At 31.7% G+C, this 12,749-nt stretch overlaps 1 protein-coding gene and 1 pseudogene across 1 annotated transcript in view; one reads left to right on the plus strand and one right to left on the minus strand.

Moving 5' to 3' along the window:
• The window catches only part of LOC143202105 (diacylglycerol kinase eta), a 436,917-nt gene that overhangs the window by 356,552 nt on the left and 67,616 nt on the right, over positions 1-12,749 (minus strand). The window lies entirely within an intron of this gene.
• Positions 5,238-12,749, plus strand: part of LOC143202665 (uncharacterized) — a 32,210-nt pseudogene continuing 24,698 nt past the window's right edge.

Here is a 12,749-nt window from a genome sequence, read left to right on the forward strand (position 1 = left end):
AACCTTTGCGTTGTTACTTAGAGCATTCCTTAATATATACGCTATATAGTATAAACGAAAGCATCATTAAGCTCGGGTTGTAAGGCCACAAATGGCATATTGCAATAGTTCAATTACTCAGACTATTACCATTTGGTGATATCAAAACTTATGAAAACATTCCATACAGGCTATACAATAGAACTTTTTCTTCATTTATTAATATATTATAATATATCTGCAAGCCTAGTAATATTAGTCGTAATAACTAGTAAAACTGAACGGGGCCGACTAACTTACAATTTGTCTCCACAGTTACTAGGACCTAACTAGGTCTTTATCTAAGAAGACTCATTGGCCCTTACTTAGTCTCTTTTAAAATAAAAGTTAGTGGCAGTGTTATTTATTTTTATACAATTTCGTGTGCGAGTGCAGTCTTCCTTCATGTCAACAGATAGATTCCGAAGGTTTCTGTGTAAGTAATTCTTCCTACAGTATCTGAGTACATGCACATTACTTCTCAGGACTTTAATTTGTAATACTTATTTAATATTGGTATTACTTCCTGTAAAAGGTCCCCATAACTGAACTACATATTTCCAAGGTCTAAAGAGGTCTTATTATCTGCTTGTACATCAGCAACTTATTATGTAGGACTAATTTATATTTTCTTCTGTATAACCATGTATGTATAATCATTTTGTATTTTAATTCGAGTTCTTTTATTTGCTTTTTAATATACTGTTTACGACGAAGTTGTGCATCAAGATTCACCTCAAGGTACTTAGGATTGTTATTGTATGAGATAATATTATTATTTATATATATTGGTGTAATAACAGTTTGGTTGAATGTGTTCAATATGCACTATAATCGACCATGGAAATTTGAATAAAAATAGTACAATTTTGAAGATCACCAAAGTCAAATCGATTAACGAAAATGTTATCAATAGTCACAAAGAATTTTATCCAAATCCATAGCTGTTTAAGTTGTTTGATTAACACAAATCATGTACAATGTTATACAATATTCTTCAGCTAAAGACTCTTTCCGAAATTTTTTTTCTTCTCATTTCAATACCAAAAATTTCAAAATTAAAGAATAATGTACATACAAAATTAACACTACTCGTGAACACTAAGCACTAATATGGCTGCTGGGAATATCAGAATTTCGGGAATATGAGCATGAACATTGAACATGTGCAAAACAGTATGAAATGATGAAGAATGAATCCCTTTGGATATTTGTTCAATATGGAAGAGTATAGCGGGATTAATGCGCTGGATATTGTAAGAAATCGGTTGTGACTGGTTGAAAATATGGCGGGTGATGTATTTAACAATGTAGTTTTTGTTTACGGATTTAGACTATGATATATAGATTATATTTAGCTCCATCACATTATTTAATATATTCCTGCTAGATATTTCACATTCAAGAAAATGTCTTGTCTCTGACCTGCAAAGTGTTGTTTCACAGTATTTGAAACTATATGATGCAATAGCAGTCGTTCAAATGACATTGTATACCGAGTTGCATATTAACATTATTTTATTATTGCAGCGTTCATAGTAATGACATTACATCTCCCTTTCCGTATCTTCGTTCCAATAGTAATTACTAATAGACTTAGGATAGGAAGTGTTAACCACTGCATAGATCCGAATGGTCCAATATTCAATTTCTCTGCCACAAAGATCCGACTGAATGAGCTATGGGATGGATTATATTTGTTTAAAATAAATAAGTGTAGTATACCAACATACGCCTAAGACTTTCAAGAAATAAAAGAGGTACGAAAATATCACATGGTTTTATTTGCCTATTCACATTAGCTCTGCGAGAGATACTCTGAATATCTTTGGCACTATCAATAGTCATTAACTTAAAATCTGAAAAAATCTGAGTTATCGCAAACGACGAGGAAAAATTACTTCAAGTTCTTACACAATTTTATATATGGATATTGGCTAGTTACTTTTTCAACTGGCTGAATGCAAGTTAGCAAACAAACTGCATAGTTAAATGAGCCAGATTTTCAAATTCTATATTTTAATCGCCACTTCACAATAAAATAGGTTGCTGCATATTCAGATTTGAAACTCATCTATGCGGATGTACCACGAGATAGTGTCCTTGAACCAATATCGTATTTATTCTATGCCAGTGATATCCCTAAATATGAAAGAGAACAATGAAGGTAACAACTGTCAGTATAGCACAAGCATATGCGAATATAGCAAAATATTTTGGCATAACACTGAATGCCGAGCACAATCGCAAAGAGCATGTTGAAAAGAAACAATCAGAACTTTGTATGAGTCTTAAAAAACTCTAGTGGTTGCTTGAACGACAATCGGATTTATCGCTCCACAATAAATAATTATTACATAAACAAAAATTGAGGCCCATGTAGACCTATGGTATGTAATTATGGGATTGCACAGGCCAATCTGTTCAATGGTTTTTACAGCATTGTTAACGTCCCATAGTATACTAGAAGTGAGAGCGCCCACAAAGATCTAAAGATACCAACGATCAGAATAGAAATTAAACGTTGTGCCAGAAACATCAAGAGAGACAGCGGGAACATAAAAAAGGTGTGTGTCTGTGTTTTCAATCTATGTGGGGTGCACCTGACATTAGTGAATAAAAACGGCAAGTTAATCAAGTAACATAGTATAAACAAAAGAACATGACCACCATGGGCTGTCAACTTCGCGTCAATTAAAGTCATTAAAAAAAGTATAATGTATTATCTGTGGCTTTGATTATTCTAAATATCCGCATGAAACTTAATTGTGTTTTTTGCAAGGATGAATATAGACAATTATCGGAACTACATTACAATTATAATGCTAATAGTTTCGCTAAGAGCAGGGTCTACTTTTTAACAAGAACATCAATGAAATTATTTTTCAAATATTTAAAATATGATCAGGAAAAATATTTTTTATAAACTCTTACGATGTTGGAATATCAAGCATACTGGGCAAACAACGATTGCTCCAACTGAAATTTCAAATAAGGAACACGATACAGGCGAACAGTAAAAACCACTTTGAAAACTTAATGTTAAAAAAACCGCCCTAGAGAAATAATCTATCTGGATACCTGTTTCCCTTTTCCGTATATTCCCTTGATAAACGCTAAAAACAAAGCAGTAACGTTTGAGAGCACTTCGAGCGGATTATTTAAATTTGCAACTGTATCGTACAGTACCAAATTTTATGGCAAATGTCAAACTTAAATATTAATAAAGTATTGGAAATTTTCTTTCAAGCTGGCGTGCGAATTAATATCATTAGTTTGTTATATTTCATTACGTTGGAAATGTTTCAATAAATTTTAATATTATTTATTCTACTTTCCACAAATTCGTGCTTATTATTCTTAATATGTGTATAAATGTATTAACCCTCATATAATCCAAGTTTAGTTCCCTTCCATGTATGTTCGAACACTTCTTTAAAAGAGAAAAAGACATTAAAAGCTTTAACGACGGGATAAATGATAAAGCATAACACCTAATATCATAATCTAATAATTTCCTTTCAATTGCAAAATTGACTTGCTATTGTTGGTCTCTTCTACATTTGTTTAATTGACGTCGATAAATATCTCCATCAGCAGCTATATTCGACTCCTCCCTGATACCACCTTATGCACTTGTCTACGACTATAAATCTTTACGCCACGTAAAACTACTATTTTTTGCCTGGCAAGCAATGAATTTTTGGATTTTTTGAAACGGTTGATTTATCGACTACTCGGCTATTTAAAAATTATCTAACAGGTTGAAAAGAGTTGGGTTTCTTGGTCATTCGGGCCGTTCTATGCAATTGATATAAAAAACATTAGATAGAAAGAGTTGAAGTTTGAGACATAATAAAACTGCAGCGTCATATATTTCTAAATGATGAGTATAATAATAAAGAATGTCGAAAATGTATTTTTTAGCATTCCAGAATTACAATATTATACACTGAATCTTATACACTCAATAATACTAAGTGGAACTTATTTTATATAGAGAGTTGTTAGATCCCTTGAATGTTATTTAACCAAAGTGTGTATTGATACTTTATTCGGCCATTAGATATCTTTTATTGAAATATATGCAACAAAAGTAATATACATAAATTCAACGTTTTCTTGACTTCTTGCGTTATCTAATCGTTTCACTTTTGTTCCAATTAAGCAAATTTATGTGTTTCTACTCTACACTTTCATGCTTGATTATGCATTACATTTATATATTCGAACTCTGATAAATCTTTCCGCTATTAGAACGGCTCAAAACGCTAATAAAACACTAATAGAGCTTTCAGAAATCTACATCATAATTCTATCTACAGCATAATACTCTGAGTTTCTACTGGGTTCCATTTCACTTCTTGGATGATAAAAAAGTCTTAGTGATCCTGAATTACAGATATTTGTTTGTTTTGATGATAATAATGAGTTTTGATCTATGAATTATTTCTGACATTTTGACGGCTTTGCGACCCTTATTTTTATACCTGAAGACCTAAAGATATCTATTAATGGGCTAATACACCATGTAATAAAATATGTTCTGCGGGCGGGTCTTGCAGACTCACCGAGTGGAAATATGAGTGATAAAACAGTCACGTTCAAGAAATCGAGTTGAGAAGACCTAGAAAGAGAGAAAGAGGCTCTTTCATAGAGAAAACTATAGCCCTGATTCACTTCAGTATAAATAGTTAATTAAAAATTAGTTAATTTAAAACCTAATCTAGCTCAAATCGTCAGCTGTGACCTACCTATCAAGGCAAATTGAAGTTAACGTCACTAAGTAAATCGCTGACGCTAACAATACGAACAAACAAATAGGTTCCAAAGGCAGTTTTTCAAAGATTTACGAAAGCTTACATAATTTATTAAAATATCTACCAATATACAAGATTTCCTAATTATATAAATGTCCTAATAACACGACTCTACAAAACAATTTTCGTTCTTTGTCCCAAAGATTATTTTGTGATTTTCCGCTTAGTTATGAACAAAAACGAAAAGAAAATACCTTTTTTTGGTATAAAGTTTGCTTTTGTAATAGTTATAGTAATAATACTCATATTTGAATTTTTTTATAAATTTTAATTATTTTTAATACATTTAAAAATACCGCGCGATCAGAGTGGGGTTTAAACGTTCACATAGCACTGACAGATGGCACTAGAGTGATAAACAATGATCACGTGTTTTGTACAAATCTAGAATACCTTACAATGTCGTCGCGAAAGTGTAAATATGATGATAATGCATTTTGCCATATATGTGGGCAATTTATTAAAATTCGAGACGTAAAATAAGAACTAAATACATCTCACGTTCTCTGTGAAGCCTACGAAGCATATTTTAACTGTCCTGTTCGGAATCAAAACAAGACATATGCTCCACATGTTTGTAATAATTGTAAAAGATGTTTGGAAGGTAATCAGCAAAAATGTAATAGACATATTAAATTATACTTCTATATTTTAGGTTGGTGTCGAGGTGAGAAAAGGTCAATGAAATTTGCAACACCAAGAATCTGGCGAGAACCAAAAGATCATCACGTTAACGACTGCTACTTTTGCATTGTGAATGCGAGTAAAAGACGTTGAGGTAAAAATACAAAACCTATCGAACATCCTGATCTGGAATCCACTTCTGCTCCAGTCGCACATGATCTGACCCGACTAATACCTGAGCCACCGAAAAAATTATCGCGGAAAAGTAGCTCATCTCCTAGTTCTCATAAAAGTAATTCCGATAAGGAGTTTTTACCTACACCAGAACAACCAAAACACCATATTATTACTACAGAAAATTTTAATGATTCAATTCGGGATTTAAATTTGTCACAAAGTAAAGCAGAGCTTTTAGGCTCTCGCTTAAAAGAATGGAATTTGCTTGATGATTTTATACATATATGTATACAATGGAAACATGATGAAGACTATATTTGGGGTTTCTTAAGATATAGTACCTATGAACATAAAAGAAAAAGTAAAAGCGTGCACTTATAAATTATTTTCTACTTTTTTGTAAGTTATTTTGATAGTAAAACTTTAATATTTTTCCAAATATGCTCAGTTAAAATCAATGTACATTTCTATGTGTTGGAAGAAATTTTCGTAGCAATTTCTCTGCATTCCATTCAGATGGAGAAAACTCCAAAACACACGTTTTGAATGCAGTTGTCCAAAATCATGGAGTACAAAATGTGTCTTTAATGTGCCCGAAATAGTGCCATCCTTCAATTCGATATTTTGGCCGCTCAAAAATTCCACTGCTGCCAAGCTAATACCGATAATGATTTGCTGTCTCTTCGACTTTTCCAAATTTCTTTAAGGAATTCTAGCTAATAAATGGTCATATACCATTCAGAATTGATTAAATTGATATATTGCTAAACAACAATTTACTTCACTATGCCTCTTCCGTGAACAACATATTAAATTCGGCTTATATTGGAAGAACCATAAAGTCGATTTTGTTCTTTTGTTTCAAGGTCATATACATATATCCATGATTCAATGATTTTGAAGTGTCTTACTGATATTTATCACAGTAATTTCCAAATATGCCCCAGTCTTATAATATGTTTAATATATATATATATATATATATATATATATATATATATATATATATATACAAAGTCCAAAAATAGCAACCCTCGTAACATAAAGAAATTCTTTTTGACTGCCTTCATTGTACTTCATAAGGCCCATTATAAGTAAATTTATTTGAAATTCAAATAAAACAAGAAGGAAAAAATACGAATTCCCCAAATAAAATAATTTAAATTTCTCCACTTATAAAGAAATTCCTCCAGTACCAATACCACGGCGGAAATGTTTATCTTACATAATTCCTTTCAAGGGTGATACACTGATTACAGCGACCCTTCAACTTTTCGATCCCATTTTTGTAGTACAATTTGTTCTTTGCTTCAAAAGAGGCCTCAGTTTCGGCGATCACCTCTTCATTCGACGAAAATTTCTTCCCAGCAAGCCTTCATTTGAGATCTGAGAACAAGAAATCTGTCGAATCATCTGAGATCTGGAGAATACAGTGGATGAGGAAGCAATTCGAAGCCCAATTCATGGAATTTTGACACGGTGCATTGTCTTGGTGAAGCAGTATTTTATATATATATATATATATATATATATATATATATATATATATATGGCAAAGTCCAAAAATAGCAACCCTCGTAACATAAAGAAATTCTTTTTCACTGCCTTCATTGTACTTCATAAGGCCCATTATAAGTAAATTTATTTGAAATTCAAATAAAACAAGAAGGAAAAAATACGAATTCCCCAAATAAAATAATTTAAATTTCTCCGCTTATAAAGAAATTCCTCCAGTACCAATCCCACGGCGGAAATGTTTATCTTCTCGCTGATAATTCGGGTGAGACGGGTAGACTGAAAGGTGAATAAAGATATCAAGAACAAAAAGCTATGTCTATAGTAAATTTCCATTGAAATTTGCGTCGACTAGTGTCTTGATTTCGTTATCTTTCTCCCTTATTCTCCCCGGGTATGTTTATGTCTAGAACAACAGATTAAAAATGAAACTGGGTCTTTTCGTCATTCTCTTTAGTGAGCAGGAATTGTAGAAGAAATTGTTTTGAAGGGTCAGTTTTTTGAAATTCAAAAGGAATATTTATTAGTTACCTACAAAATTGTTAGAGATACACTTATAGTTTAAATTCAATTTTAAAGAAATTGTATTCAAAAATGCATGAAAAAGAACCCAGCTTACAAAAGAAAGACACGCTAAAATTAGCGAATTTAAATAGAAACAATTTCATCACCCCGCCTGTTCTCCAGGCTAGGCTTTCTTCGACTTGACCCTTCATACATCTCAAACAAATATTTTTCTTTCTCGTTTTCTAAAATGTCCGTTTCATTCCTGTGATCTTAATTAATAGCCTGATGTAGAGTGGTAAATTGTATTAGCTGGTTGTAGGTATTTCGATGATTTTAACATTTCTCTATATAGAATAACAGGTTTCCATTTACTATTTAGTTCAATAATAGAGGGTATAGAGACACTAATTATGGAAAAACCATTTACAACATTAGAAACATATGGTGATGCTGCTCCATCACATCCCTATTGTTGGTTTTGATTTCAATTATTTTAAATTGGCAGTTTTGGTGCGAACGAAAAGGAAAATGACGAAGAGAGTTCAAAGGTAATGAATTCCAAAACTTATTGGACGAAAACACAGCTTCCAATGTCAAATAGCTTTCATAAAGCTTAACACTTTTGAATGTTTTGAATGAATAAATCAACCGTTTCTAGCTATTTATATGCAATGGAAAAAATTCAAAAGGAGAGAAAATAGTTACCACATGAATCGAGTGAAACCGTTTCAATATCGTGTTTTAAATGCTTGGCAAAAATAGAAGATATTTTAGTAGCATATGGTATCAATCATATACATACCGAAGGGGAATATTCATGGATATGGATATGGTGTCTAAGTCAAGACACGATTGCAACTCAAATGAGAAGTTCTATCGAACACACTGTGCAAACAAACCGATTTCTGATTACCACTTGTTCAGGTTGAGGCCGCATGACTAGTATACGGTTTCAAAATGCTGAATGCGAAAACGGATAGATGTTTGAATATCTGCCAAACCAACATCGTTATCTCGACACAGTATTGACATGTTTCCAAAAATATGGAGAAAGTTATAGAAAATAATGGAAAATATGTTGATTAGAATATATTAAACCAATTTATACCAACAAATAATATTTTAGTTCCAGAACAATAGGCACGTAAGAAATACCATAAGATAACAAATGCATTCAAGAGGTATATTGAGTATAATGCATTTTTAGTATAATGCAATAGAGTAAAGCTATATTATAGATTAAAAAGCACATGCAACGCACGTCATCTATGTGTGTAACAAATAGTGTTCGATATACACATAATTTAATACAATTATTACAGGGGAAATCGTAAATTTGGAAAGTATTCATAGAAAACCTAGCAGCGCTTTGAGGGATGTAAGTCATTATTTCATATAATGTTAAGGAAAATATAATTTAAATGATATAAGATAACCTACCAAGTGGTCTAATGGAACTTCTAGACGGTATAGTTTGGTGTATACTAGTGTATACTAAAATAAAGTAAGATTTGTGTATACAGACGATACTCTTTTTAAGATTCTAATAAAAAGAACGTGAACAGAACAAAAGTTGATGATAATAGTTCGAATAACATTTTATTAGGTTTTGTTAATAATATTTTTTAATAACTGATCACAGATATTCTATTCTTCATCCTGGAACTAGGAAGAACCTTCAAGTCCAAGGGCGACTACCATGTTTATATATATATATATATATATATATATATATATATATATATATAAATATATATATATATACCATATATATTTATATACCATATATACATACATATATACCATACATATATACCATATTTTGGTATGAAATCCAGCTGTTAAAGAACCCGAACGAGACGTGAGTTACCCTTATGGATACCAGATGCACCACACCACAGCACACTGGTGAAAAAGATCCCAACAAGTGCAACGACAAATGCTGTAATTATAAAGTAAGTATAGAGTAGAAGATGAATACTAACTGTCTTGCGGATAAGGAAAATGCGTTAGAGGGAATGCAGTGATTAAATCTAATTTTATCAAAAAAAAATGTACACAGTAACAGAAGAAACTAAGGAGAAATATAGTGTTATCAGAATGACTTAACAAGGAAACACAGCAACACAGGAAACAAGAATCAAACGTAAAAAGGTAAAGATTATCTCTAATGAAAGTAAAGTACATTTCTTGTACAATTGTCAATAATAATTAAATTGTTAGTTATATTTACTTGTAAAATACAATTGTCAATTTGGTGTATTAAGCCTCCCACACTACCACTACTTAAAAATATGCGCGTTGAACTCTACCTCATACATGGCGTGAAAAAAGGTTCAATAGTAATATAATAAAAGAAGGCTAACCTACAAACTATTCTACTTGTACAATTAACTGTAGTTTAACTGCTTTCATAATAAATGTATTTGATAATATTGTTTTTGCTTCATTATTTTATATACCCAAGAATTTTAATATAGGCCCAAAGCCAATATAAACTAATATTCAAAGTTGATACCGCAACATTGCAACCTTTTGACGTCATAAATTTAAATGACAGGAATTCACTGCTTTATTAGATATATATTATATGTGCTTTGTATAACTAATCATCAATATTTGTTAGTTATTTTAGATATAGTAATAAAAAAATTGATTTTGGTTGAAAATGATCTTATTATTAATCATTATTAATTATTAAATTACTTGCAATATTACAAATGTTAAAAATATCATAAACTTGATATATTTTCGGAATAGTTATACTGATATAAGACCATCTTAAAATATAAATAACGGTATCAGAATAACTTGCAGTAGCGTCTAACAGGTCAATTGAAAAGTCCCCGGCCTACCATACTAAAACATATTTTTTTGGAAAAATTAGTTTTTGTTATTCAACATAATTCCTTTCAAGGGTGATACACTGATTACAGTGACCCTTCAACTTTTCGATTCCATTTTTGTAGTACGATTTGTTCTTTGCTTCAAAAGAGGCCTCAGTTTCGGCGATCACCTCTTCATTCGACGAAAATTTCTTCCCAGCAAGCCTTCATTTGAGATCTGAGAACACGAAATCTGTCGAATCATCTGAGATCTAGAGAATACAGTGGATGAGGAAGCAATTCGAAGCCCAATTCATGGATTTTTGACACGGTGCATTGTCTTGGTGAAGCAGTTTTTTTTTTCAAATGCGGCCATTTTTCGGCAATTTCGTCTTTCAAATGGCGCAATAACGCTATGTAATAGTCGCTGTTGATGGTCCTTCCTTTCTCAAGGTAGTCAGTGAAAATTATTCCATGCGCATCCCAAAATACAGGCGCCATAAACTTGCCAGTCGACTGTTACATTTTCCCGCGCTTTGGAGCGGATTCATCGTGTGCAGTCCACTTGGATGACTGTCGATTGGACTTCGAACTGAAATGATGGAGCCATGTTTCATCCATTGTCACATATCGATGCAAAAACTAGGGTTAATTACGCTTGATCATCTTTAAATACTGCTCCAAATAATCAACTCGTCGTTTTTCTTGGTCAAAAGGGAGCTCGCTCGGCACCCACTTTGCACAAAGCTTTCTCATACCTAAATACTCGTGAATGATATGATGTATTCAGTTGATATTTATAGAGTGTCTGTTATTTCATCCATTTTCAACTTACGGTCATTCAAAATCATTTTGTGGATTTTTAAAATGTTTTCGTCGGTAACAACCTCTTTTGGGTGTCCACTGCGTTCACCGTCTTCGATGCTCATTTCACTACGTCTAAACTTAGCATACGAATCCTTGATGGTTGATTTTCCTGGGGCAGTGTCCGGAAACTCCGCATAAAGCCAAGTATTCAAAAGTTGCTTCAATTCAAAAACTAATGATCCGATGAAGAAATGATGACTTTTGAGGCCGGAGACTTTTCAATTGATCTATTATATAAATAAAAGTTATATGACATTTTTCAAGAAAAGAACAGTTCCAACAGCTTTTCAAAACAATGGACAATAAAAGTACAAATTTAGTGACATTCTGAAAGTATGGCTATAGTTAAATTTTGAATGTAACATAACCATTTCATGAGATTTTTATTCTCATTTTTGGTGACACAGATTACTTACGTACTTATGTATTAGATGTTCTTATCATGGATTATCGGGGTTAAACACCATCCCAGAAGATATATTGTTTCTTACTCTGCGTGATTTTTGGCGTAATTCTTCATTTTTAGCCAATCGTATCTAATAAAAATCACAAAGATAAATTTACAAATATTCCCTTGATGCAATTCGAACATCGCAGTGACCATAGCACTTCACGTGGCCGTTCCCGAATTGACCAACGCGTCTCCCAGACCCGACGGGGAACTATTTTTGATGAAGCTACAAGCATTAGTATCACTTTTCTAAATGTATATCTAACCCAGTTTTTCTAAATCCCGAAGTTATAAATTATATACAAACGCAAATAATCAAAATATCCTTATAAATAGAACGTCTTGTATATTTTAAAAAAATTATTTATATTGCAATTCGCTTAATATAAACTTTGTTAAAATATACAAGCAATGAATGAGTAAAGACGATTTACTATTAACATTATATCTTGTTTTTATTGCTTTTATATAATACGTAAACTTTGGAAGCTATAATAAATACATCATTTACGAGATATAGATATTTTGGGGCAAATACGAATAAATTTTCCGTTGAAATAAAATAATTAACAAATCAATAGAAATGATTAGAAACAAAAAGGATTATAAGGATATATATATATATATATATATATATATATATATATATATATATATATATACATCTTTAGTTTTGGTATTTATTTCATTTCATTTCAATTATGATATAACTAACTTTAATTATCATAATAAAATATATATCTTTAATGGTTTTTATATAGACTAGCCATTTCGCTTAGTGTACTTAGTATTTCCTAATCAAGTCCTCTTATTTAAGCAAAAAGCTTCACACTGAATAATCAATTGATCAGGACTCTGCTTTTTGTGGTCTGTTGAATAATTAAATACCTAGAAAGGGATAGTCGTAAAACCCTTATCTCCGTTAAGATTGTTTTAGCATTCATA

Source organism: Rhynchophorus ferrugineus, unplaced genomic scaffold (genome assembly GCF_030347505.1).
Source record: "Rhynchophorus ferrugineus isolate W39M unplaced genomic scaffold, kcgeb_rfMv2 rfM9, whole genome shotgun sequence".
In the NCBI taxonomy this organism is placed as follows: domain Eukaryota; kingdom Metazoa; phylum Arthropoda; class Insecta; order Coleoptera; family Curculionidae; genus Rhynchophorus; species Rhynchophorus ferrugineus.